Below are 11,545 nucleotides of genomic sequence, written 5' to 3'. Positions count from 1 at the left end.
CGCTGCTGCAGCCACTGCCAGCCACCACAGCTGACAAGGGGTTTTCATCAACATGGACTCCAGTCCCTTCACCATGAAAAAATGACAACTTTCTTATTTTTAAGATGTGGCTTTCATAGGATATGACATTTCTTTCTTTCTTTCTTTCTTTCTTTCTTTCTTTCTTTCTTTCTTTCTTTCTTTCTTTCTTTCTTTCTTTCTTTTTTTCTTTTCCTCACCTGAGAATATGTTTCCATTGATTTTTAGAGAGTGTGGAAGAGAGAGGGAGAGACAGAGAGAAACATCAACGTGAGAGGATGATTGGTTGCCTCCTGCATGAGCCCTGACCTGGGCCCTGGCCAGGGAGGAGCCTGCAACCTAGCTACATGCCCTTGATCATAATTGAACCCAGACCCTGCGGTTAGCAGGCTGAGGCTCTATCCACTGAACCAAACTGGCTAGCACAGGATATGACATTTCTTAGCCCCTCCAGCAGCAGACCTTCATTTTTTCCTATAGGAGTGTGGTGGAAAAACCCTAGATCACCTTCTTAGATTCTTATAACCGAAGTTACCAAGAACACTGCAAGTGGCGGCATACGGGGAGCTTAGCCAATGAGCGGTCAGAAAAGGTGTTTACACTCAAACTGGTTTGGCGTAGTGCAGTGGTTGATAAACTCATTAGTCAACAGAGCCTAATATCAACAGTACAACGATTGAAATTTCTTTTTTGAGAGCCAAATTTTTTAAACTTAAACTATATAGGTAGGTACATTGTTATTAACTTAATTAGGGTACTCCTAAGCTGGCCTTTGCTAAAAACGTCCTCAATCTGATTGAGGTATGTTCGCTGAGGTTGACCCCTTCCAACTCTCCCATCCTCAACTCGCGCATGAATCGTGCACGTGCCTCCCCTGCGCTGCTTATCCCGCAGCCCGCCTGTGCCGCATCTCCTATCGCCCAACCGACCGACACCCCCCACTTCTTCTAATGCCACTTCTTCAAAATAGACTCACCCAGGCCGAAAACTGACTTCTGCGCATGGGCCACGACGTTTCAATTGCACTGTACGTGCGTGCCCGCACGTGGTATTTTGTGGAAGAGCCACACTCAAGGGGCCAAAGAGCCTCATGTGGCTCGCAAGCCACGGTTTGCCGACCTCTGGCTTAGTGGATAGAGCATCGGCCTGCAGAGTGAAGGATCCCAGGTTTGATTCCTGTTAAGGGCATGTACCTTGGTTGGGGCATATCCCCAGTGGGGAGTGTGCAGGAGGCAGCTGATAGATGTTTCTCTCTCATCAATGTTTCTGACTCTCTATCCCTCTCCCTTCTTCTCTGTAAAAAAAAATCAATAAAATATATTAAAAAGAAAAGAAAAGGTGTTTCCTCTGCAGCTCATATGCAGAGGAACCCCTGGGTTGTGTCCACTGGGTTAGGGGTGTGTCCCTGCCACCGGGGATGAGGGGGCATGCCCCTGAGGCTGGCAGCCAGCCCCACATTTTGGGTGTTGGGCTTGGGGACGTGTGGAGACTCCAGGCCACACACGTGGCAGCTGCTGGGTCTCTGCATGCCCCCGAGGCCTGCAGCCAGCACCGCATGTTGTAGGCACGGGTCTGGGGGCGTGCGGACACCCCGGGCCATGAGTGGCAGCTGCTGCCAGGAGCACACCTCCCAGACCAGCAGCCCTGCGCTGTGGATGCTGGGCTCGGGGCGTGGACCTGGGTTGCTGCTTGGCGCCAGCGCACGCACAAGTGGCCATGAGGCGGGGACATCTGCTTGGCACCTGTACCCGTAGGCCCGGAGCAGCCGGGGGCGTTCTGGGACCCCAGCTGCTCAGGGCCTACGTGTGGGCCTATAGGCTAGGAATGGCCTGGGTCCCAAGGATGTTCCCAGGACCCAGGCTGCTCGGGCCTATATATGCAAATTAACCCACCATCTTTGTCGGGTTAGTTTGCATACTCACTCCTGATTGGCTGGTGAGCATAGCAGAGGGACAATCAATTTACATGTTTTCTCTTTTATTATATAGGATATATATATGAAAAACATAAAATTTTATAAAGAAATATACATAGTTATAACCACTATCCAAACTTTTTGATCACCAAAAACACTCCTCCATATTTTATGGCCTTGCATATCTTTGATATAATCAGCAACTAACTCAAAACTTCTATCTAGCTGAAAAACACAGAGAACATCCAAATGCATTACCTGAACAACAAACATGAAAAATTCCATCCTAAAACAAAAGTAACAAAAATGTGTTAGTTCTGTGGAACTTCATCATGAGCAAAAATATGCTTTTTGTTAGACTTTTGAAATATTGGGAGTAGCTTATGGATAGAATCATCCCCTTGTCCACTATGATAGAAAGATATTGAAAGGTCCAGGGATGCTGGGTTAGAAAGAGACTATATATAGTGCACTGAATAATATGAATGAATTTTTAATGTCAAATCATATATATCCTCATTTCATTTAGTGAAAATTCCTTTAGATGACTGAAACTTATGACAATGAAAAATTAGATTTACTCTAATTTTATAAATAAGTGAAGAAATTATCTAATCTTCACTTCATTTGAAGGCAAGGCAATATTTGTATCTTGACATACTTATGATTTGTATGCTCCTTTCAAGCCAGTATTCTGGGAGTTTAATTTAGTTCCCATTATTATTATTTTTTATTTTCGTATCTCAAAATTAATGTTATGCCTATGAAAAGTGCCAGAGAGGAAACTTAAATCCTGTGCTTATTCTAAGTCCCCAAGTTCCCATGGAGCTGAAGGAAAGTCATCTATAGGAGCCTGGCTCTGTCAAAAATATTGGAAGAAAATTGAAATCAGAGGCAGAATGGTGGCTCCACAAGCATTTCATAGCATGGCTTTTGAAGACAGTGATATTACAGCTGTAATCTCAAAATGTAGTTTAAAAAATACCACCCTTATCTACCTTTCAAAACATATGTTTCTTCCTTGTGCTATGGCTCTCCCTTGTTCAGACTCACTGGCTTCATCTTTCAAATGAATCTTGTGCCTTCAGATCTGTTCCTTTGTTCAAAAGGCTTTGTCCAGGAACCCTCTTCTTTCTTTCCTGCTCTCTCTGCAACCTTCTGGACTTTGAAGCTTAGCTCAGTGTTTGTGGGCTCTGCAACACCTTCCACAACCATGTCCACCAGGAGTGTCCATCCAATACTGTACATGGGAATCACTAAGGAATATGCAATGAATGTTACCTAAGACCAACACAGACCAAATATCTTGGTCTGGAATATCAGTTTCAATATTCTTTAAATAATCTTCAAGTAGACATAATGATTAAGGTTGGGAAACCTGTTGCCCCATACCAAATGTTTGTACCCACCTATAAGTTGAAATAATTGAAATATATACATACATGTACTCATATGTATGTCTATGTACATAAATATATATACAACTGTATCTTTGCATTTCATATATATATATACTGGTAGTTAAGCTTTTTCTTTGAAAATGAACCCATATTTAAGCAGATTTCAGTAAGGACAACCTACATAACCTAGGGCAGAGGAGATTTCATTTAGGCAGAAGGGCATAAAGAACCCAAGTCTCATCATCTTGCCTCCTTTCCTTTCTTCTTTTATTTTTCCCCTTTACCTCCTTTCTTCTCCGACAGCCACTGATGCACCAATTAGTCCCTCTATTCCTACCTAAGGGTACCAACGAATAAAGTTTTAAATCCCATAATCTATAAAATGCTTTCGAATTTTGAAAGCCTATGATTTACTTACAGATCTATATTGTGATTACCATATCATAAAAACTGGCCAACCAAACAAAGAACAAAACATTTTGCTAACTCTTCTTCCCACCAAAGCCTTAGCATTTATTATACTGTGTCCACCTTCTAATTTCACCTGGGAGAATCTACTAGTAAACCCTTGAGGGCAAGTATAAGATTTTATTATACACATTTCTCCTAAAAGATAGCACATATTTTAAGTAGGCACTAAGTAACTCTACTTCAAATGTTGATTACAACATTCTAAAGAAATAAATGAAAACATTCACAATTGTGATTAACTGATTAATTGTGCCATTATTTGCTTAATGCTTGTTTCTCAATCTACACCAGTGGTTCTTAACCTTGGCTGTATATTAGAAACACTGAAGAGAGTTATAAAAAAACACACACGCACACACAAAACTAATAACTGAGACTTTATTTGTCCTCAGGTCCTTTCCTACAACTGAATCTCAATTCCCACTTTTAAAAGATCCCCAGGAAATTGCTATGCACATCAAAGATGAAGACAAGCTAGACTCTTCTAGAGTGACTAATGTTTCTCAAACTTGAGGTTACATCAGCATCATTTTGAGGTCTTGTTAAAATACCAATATGTGTGGCTTTTCTTCTAAAGTTTCTGATTCAGCTGGTCTGGGGTAGGACCTGTGACTGGATTTCTAGCAAGTACCCAGTTATGCTAATGTAACTGGACCCAGAACAACATTTATGAATCACTGGTATAGACCACTCATTTCCAAGTTTGATTATACACTAGAATACTGTAAATAGATACTGATTTCTGTATCCAAAAGCTAGAGATTCTGATTTAATTTCCTTGAGTATAGCCTGTAATTGGAATTTTCAAAACTCCCAAGGTGATTTTAATATGTTGCAAATTTAACTGTCTTTGATCTAATCAGGGGTCAGCACATTTAAAAGAGTAACGTATTGAGGTAAATTCAGGTAACATAAAACTAACCATTTCAAATGGACTATTTGGTGGTATCTAATACATTCACAACACTGTGAAACTGCCACCATTATCTAATCTCAACACATTTTCAACATTCCTAGGTAAAACCCAATACCCATTAAGCAGTTGCTCCCTATTCTCCCATACCTCTAACCCCTAGTAATCACAAATCTCAACTTTGTCTCCATAAAGTTATCTATAACTATTTCATACAATATCTGACCATGTTGCATTGGAGGCTCATCCACATTTTAACATATCACTACTTCATTTCTTTTTAAATATCCTATCTAATAAAAGAGAAACATGGTAATTAGTGTACGACCGCTACCCTTCCCATTGGCTAATCAGGGTGATATGCAAATTAACTGCCAGCCAAGATGGCAGCTGGCAGCCAGGCAGCTTAAACTGAACATGAGGCTTGCTTGCTTCAGTGACAGAGGACTGCAACGTTCACTGCCTGCCTTGCCGGCCTCTGAGCTTGCAGTTTAAGAAACATTGTAACAAATATAGAAGCTAAACAAAACCCCAGAAACCAGCTTTCAGCCAGCTGGGATCTCAGAGCTGGAGTTGATACAGAGTTTCAATTATAGGACCAAAACAAACCAGATACCTGCTTTCAGGAGCGGAGGCCTAAGAGCTGGAGCCTCAGAGCTAAACCTGGCCCAGAATAAAAAAAAAATAAATAAATAAAGGAGCAGTTGGGAGCTTCAGTCCCAGCCTGAAAACAGCCCTCAGGCCCTCACCCAGACTGGCCAGGCACCCCAGTGGGGACCCCCACCCTGAAGGGTGTGTGACCAGTGGCAAACAGCCATCATCCCCTCATCTAGGCTGGCCAGGCACCCCAGTGGGGACCCCCACCCTGATCCAGGACACCCTCAGGGCAAACCAGCCAGCCCCCACCCATGCACCAGGCCTCTATTCTATATAGTAAAAGGGTAATATGCCTCCCAGCACCGGGATCAGCGGAGCCGCGAGGCCTCCCGGCACCGGGATCAGTGTGACAGGGGGCAGCGCCCAACCCCCTGATCAGCCCTGCTCTGTGCCTGATAGGGGGGAGTTCCCCAACCCCCTGATCGCCCTGCAGCTCTGTGTGTGACAGGGTGCGGCACCTCAACCCCCCCCAAACCACGGGCCCTGCTCTGTGTGTGACGGGGTAGAGCCATAACCTCCCCATCAGCCCTGCCCTGAGTGTGAGAGTGGCGGCGCCCCAACCCCCTGATCGGCCCTGCTCTGTGGGTGATAGAGGGTGGCGCTCCAACCCCCCCCCCATGGGCCCTGCTCTGTGTGTGACGGGGTAGAGCCATAACCTCCCCATCAGCCCTGCCCTGAGTGTGACAGTGGCGGTGCCCCAACCCCCTGATCGGCCCTGCTCTGTGGGTTATAGAGGGCGGCGCCCCAACCCCCTGATTCGCCCTGCTCTGTGCGTGACGGGGGAGCTCCCCAACCCCCTGATGGGCCCTGCTCTGTGCATGACAGGGAGGAGTTCCCCAACCCCCTGATTGACCCTGCTCTGTGCATGACAGGGGGCAGCGCCCCAACCCCCTGATTGGCCCTACTCTGTGCGTGACAGGGGGTGGCGCCGCAACCTCCCCATAGACCCTGCCTTGAGTGTGACAGGGGGCAGTGCTCCAACCCCCCAATCGGCCCTACCCTGAGCGTGACTGAGGGTGGCATCGCAACCTCCCAATCTGCCCTGCTCTGTGCATGACAGGGGGCGGCGCCCCAACTCCCCAATTGGCCCTGCTCTGAGCCCGACCAGGGGCTGCCCCTAGGGATTGGGCCTGCCCTCTGCCACCTGGGAGCAGGCTTAAGCCAGCAGGTTGTTATCTCCCGAAGGTCCCAGACTGCAAGAGGGCACAGGCTGGGCTGAGGGACGCCCCCCCACCCCGAGTGCACAAATCTTTGTGCACCGGGCCTCTAGTATATATATATATATATATATCTTCCATTGCATGATGAAAGATAATTCATGTATAGATAATGGGAAATATATATAATGGAATATATACATATAATGCAAGGTACTAGTAAATACACTCACACACACACAGACACACACACCACTATTTGTTTACCCATTTATGCATTCATGGATATTTGAGCTGTTTTCACCTTTTGCTTGTCTTGAATAGTTCCTACTATGAACATGCACATATATGAACTTGTTTGAATATATATTTTTAATTATTTTATGTATACACATAGGAGTAGAATTATGGGGTCATATGGTAATTCTGTACCCTTAACATTTTGTAACTAAACTGTTTTCCACAGCAGCTGAGCCATTTTACATCCTCATTAGCAATGTACAACAATTTTGATTTCTCTACATACTTTACAATAGTTTTTTATTGTTATTATAGGCATCTTAGTGGGTAAAAAGTGGTACTTCATGGTAGTTTTGTTTTATATTACCAAAATGACTTAGGATGTTCACTTTGTTTTTCTTCATGTGCTTACTAGCCCTTTGTATATCTTTTTTTTTTTTTTTTTTTTTTTGCATAAAAGAAGTACATGGCCCTTCAAGTTTTTTGCCCATTTCTATTTGGATTACTTACCATTTTATTGTTGATTTGTTGAGTCAGTTGGCCACAGCTGTATGCATTTATTTCTGGACTCTCAATTCTATTACATTGGCCTGGTCTATATATCTATCCTAACACCAGTATGATACTGTTTTGATTTCTGTAGTTTTTTTTTGGTGAGTTTTGAAATCAGGGAGTGTGATTTTCTTCTTCTTCTTTTTTTCAATTTTGTTTTAGCTATTCAAAGCCACTGGAATATTTTTTATGAATTTGTGAATTGAATTTTCTGATTCTGAAAAAAATGGCCATTAGAATTTTGATAGGAATCACTTTGAATCTATAGATCATATTGAGTTCTTAATATCAAATCTTCCAATCCATGAACACAGGATATATTTCCATTGATTTATGTCTTTTTAAAATTGCTATCAGCAACTTTTATTGTAGTCTTATAGTTTTCATTGTACCTGACTTTATATTTATATTTATTCTTAGGTATTTTATTCTTTTGAAGGCTATTATAAATGAATTACTTTCTTAAATTCCTTTTTGCATTGTTCATTATAGGTGTATAGAAACATAATTGGTTTTTGTGTGTTAATCTTGTACCCTAAACATGTGTTGAATTTGTTTATTAGCTCTACTAGCTTTTTGTGGATGTGTTCTTGGGGATTTCCTATATATGGAATCCTGGTATCTGATCATAGAGATAGGTTTATCTTTTTCTATCTAATTTGGTTGGCCAATTGCTCTGGCTAGAACTTTCAGTACAATGTTGAATAGCAGAGGAAAAATGGGCATCAATGTCTTGCTCCTGATCTTAGTGGGAACACTTTCCTTTTTTTACTTTAAGAATGATGTTAGCTGTGGGGTTTTCATAAATGGATTTTATGAAAGTGCCCTTGCTTTTTTATATTTTTAAAGGTTTTTAAAAAATTGAAAGAAAAATAATGCTTTGTGACACATACACCTTATATGAAATTAAAATTCAGTGTTCATAACTACCTTTTCTGTTGGAATCCAGCCACACTCATTTCCCCCTTATGTCTGAGCCTGCTTTTATGCTGCAAGGGCAGAGTTGAAGAGTTGTGACAGAGACCATATGGCCCACAAAGCCAGAAACATTTGTTATTTGGCCCTTTACAGAAAAGGTTTTCCAACTTCTGGTCTAGCCCTTCTAGAGCATATGATTTAGGAGGAAAGATGCTTTTTTTTTTTTTTTTTTTTTTTTTTTTAGTTCACCACTGAATGCCCAGCAAATGGTACATACTAAATAAAAATGTATTGAAGTTATTATAAAATCAGCCAATCCACGAAATTTTTAATCCTGTTACCTACAATTCAAAATGTTGCCTAAGATAAAACAACAATCAAGTAAAAACATCTCTCTATACTGAGTCAGTATAAGAGTGTAAATTGTGAGGAAGACTAGCATTACGTACATTAAATGGAATCATATGTGTTCACGTGTGTCTACATAGGAAGAGATATATTCACACATATAGTGGCTCACACACAAAAGGGGTTCCATTTAATTCATTTCTTTTCCCGCTTGGAATTAGAAGAATTGAGTACAAATTCTGACACATATACTACATATCAAGTGGGCTTATCATTTTTAAAATAATATTTTCACATTGTGAAGTGTAATAGCTTTAATTCCAAAACACAGCATAGAAAAGGAAATGAAGAAAATATAACAGTTTTTTGTTTGTTTGTTTGTTTTTTAGTGAGAAATGTTAATAATGACCCCTAAAACCATAACCATCATCCATGTTCAGAGAGTGACCTTGGCGAAGAGTTTCCTAGGGGTGCAGAGAAAACTTTGAGGGATTTGAACACCCAGTACAACAGGTGTTTGGGCCTCAATGTCCTACACTTGAGTTTCACGGAGCTTCGACATGCTCAGGGCAGGACCCACATGTTCCCCTGTGGATCTGGGGCTTTGATATAAGGAATATTCCAAATCCATGCTGATCTTTCCTTCCACTCAGTTCTGGAGGCAAGTCGTACGGCACAGGAAAGGATGCTGCTGGCTCCTGGCTGCCGGAGAAGACTTTTTGTTTCACTCTGAAGCTGTCCAGGCCAGATGCTGAGGGAGGAAAAGGACCCTGAACTCCTGGGAGTGGATCATCATCAGGGCGTGGGTTTTCTCTAACTCCCTAGGTGACCTTGGACAGATGCACGCTTGTGACACGGAACCAAACAATCTGACTGAGGTCTGGACAGGGTCTCCTATATGTCTTAATATGTGACATGGCATTGCTGCGGCCAGGCGTCTCAGCTGACAATTTGCGAAAATAGGAGTGAAGCCAGTTCTGGGTTTCCGCTGTCTGAATGCTGTAGGGAAGAAAGCCCCCAGGTGGATTCCCTTCTAAGCTGCTCTGCACATTTCCCGCAGATGGATTGATCACGTGGAGAGGAGCGACACTTTTCCCTGGGGTCCCGCTTCCTTCCCCTGGGTCACCAAGGTCTCTCTAAACTCAGGACACAACCATTTTGCTTTGTCAGCCCCCATGGAGCCAAGTGCTTCAAAACTGACCTACTATGGGCCAAGACTCTGCTTTAGGTGTGGATGAGGCGTCTTCTTTCAGGAGCTTCCTGAGCCTAAAGTGTCCCCAATGATCTTTTGTGACTTTCTTGAAAGAGTCCTGGGATTGATCCAATGAGGGAAACTTTTGTTTTGGAGATCAAGGTCGTAGATAATGTGTAGCCACTCCTGGAGAGTAGGAGTGTTATAAGCCATCAAGTAGCTGACAAGATCCACTTTAAAACGTGTTGTTGATTCTCCAGATCTATGGGATCCATGGGTAATTCATGGGTACAAGGGGCTCAGTCATATTCCTTTCCTTTTCTGGTTCCAGTCAGCATGGATGAGGTTGGAGGTGTGTATGACAACCAGCAAGACTTCTTTCTACAGCAGTAGCATCATTTTCATGTGGTGTGTTCCAAATGCAGTTCCAGCTTCTCCTGGCAGAGTAATGTTTTCATAAGGCTCTGTCTCAGCAGTTAAGTGAGCCTCAGCTTCTTGTGTATCACCATGCAGGAGCAGGACTGGTTTCTTGCTGAACTCTGGTGGATACTGCTTTATGAGCTAGTCCATATCAAAGCAATAGTTATATGGTGCTGAAGATACAAGTGTCACAAATAGAGAAGATAAAATATCTCTGAACCCAGCAGGAGTGGCTCTGTGATTGAGCCTTGACCTATGAACCAGGAGTTCATGGTTTGATTCTCAGTCAGGGCACATGCCAAGGTTGTGGGCTTGGTCCCCAGTAGGGCTTGTGCAGGAGGCCGCCCATCCATGATTATCATCATGGATGTTTCTATCTCTCTCTCACTCTCCCTTCCTCTCTCAGAAAACAATAACAACCTATTTTTAAAAATATATATATATTGATGTGAAGAGATGCAGAATTATACTTTGGCTTAATTCCTGAGCTCTAGTGAGGTAGAATTGGAAGGGGTTCCCTTTATGCAGCAGGCCCCAAGTGTCCTGGCCTTCCCCTAATGCTCAGTACTGGTCTTTGTCCTATGGGAGGCATGGTGGGCAGGAGGCCATGATTTCCAGCTCTGGGCAGTGCCTTCTTTGGGAGAGGAGAGCCTCTCTCCTATTTGACTGCCACTTTCTCAGCAGCCTTCTGCTGTGTCTCTGGTGGTAACTCATCATCACCACTGGAGAGACTCCAACACAGCTCTTCCTGGGAACTATTCTTCTGCCTCTGAGGGGGTGAAACTTTTGAAATCGCCTCTGTGTTGCTGCATTTCACCAGGCACATCTTCCTCCTGTGGGTGCTTGCTGAGCCTTGGAACAGGAGTGCTTTGGCTCACATGCTGCTCCCTGCCCAACATGGGGGAGAAGAGAGGTAGATGGGTGGTCCAGTTTGGACTTTTCCTTCTCACCCTCATCACCACTGGATATGGTTCACTTCCCATAATCACCTTCATGAGACATTATACTTCTAGTGTCTTTACAAGACACTCCCCTTCCAGCCCCATAGAACACTCAGGACGTTTCCGGATCTGAGCGGCCTGTGCGCACCACAGCCTTAAGCGCACAGCCATCCTAGATCACACCCCATTGTGGCCCCCTGTGCCTGCCTGCAGTTCAAATTCTTCACTCCCCAGCACCTACTTTGTGGCTGTGGTTCTGCCCCTTCCCCTTTGGCCTTCTCATGTTTGATTGCTGATTTATTCGTGTGTAAAATGACATCACATGGGACTTTTGTGATAGTTATTTCAATGTTAAATGTACAACAGCTAACACTGGGCAAAGGAGCTGCTGGTGGTTTGTAAG

At 43.3% G+C, this 11,545-nt stretch overlaps 1 pseudogene; it reads right to left on the bottom strand.

Annotated features, from left to right (window-relative positions):
* Positions 1-9,153: 9,153 nt before the first annotated feature.
* LOC132239094 (tyrosyl-DNA phosphodiesterase 1-like) lies at positions 9,154-11,203 on the bottom strand (annotated as a pseudogene).
* Between the last annotated feature and the right edge of the window lie 342 nt (positions 11,204-11,545).

Source organism: Myotis daubentonii, chromosome 8, assembly GCF_963259705.1.
Source record: "Myotis daubentonii chromosome 8, mMyoDau2.1, whole genome shotgun sequence".
NCBI lineage: Eukaryota > Metazoa > Chordata > Mammalia > Chiroptera > Vespertilionidae > Myotis > Myotis daubentonii.
The sequence above is the reverse complement of the archived record's forward strand: the minus strand, read 5'-3'. Positions and strand labels throughout refer to the sequence as shown.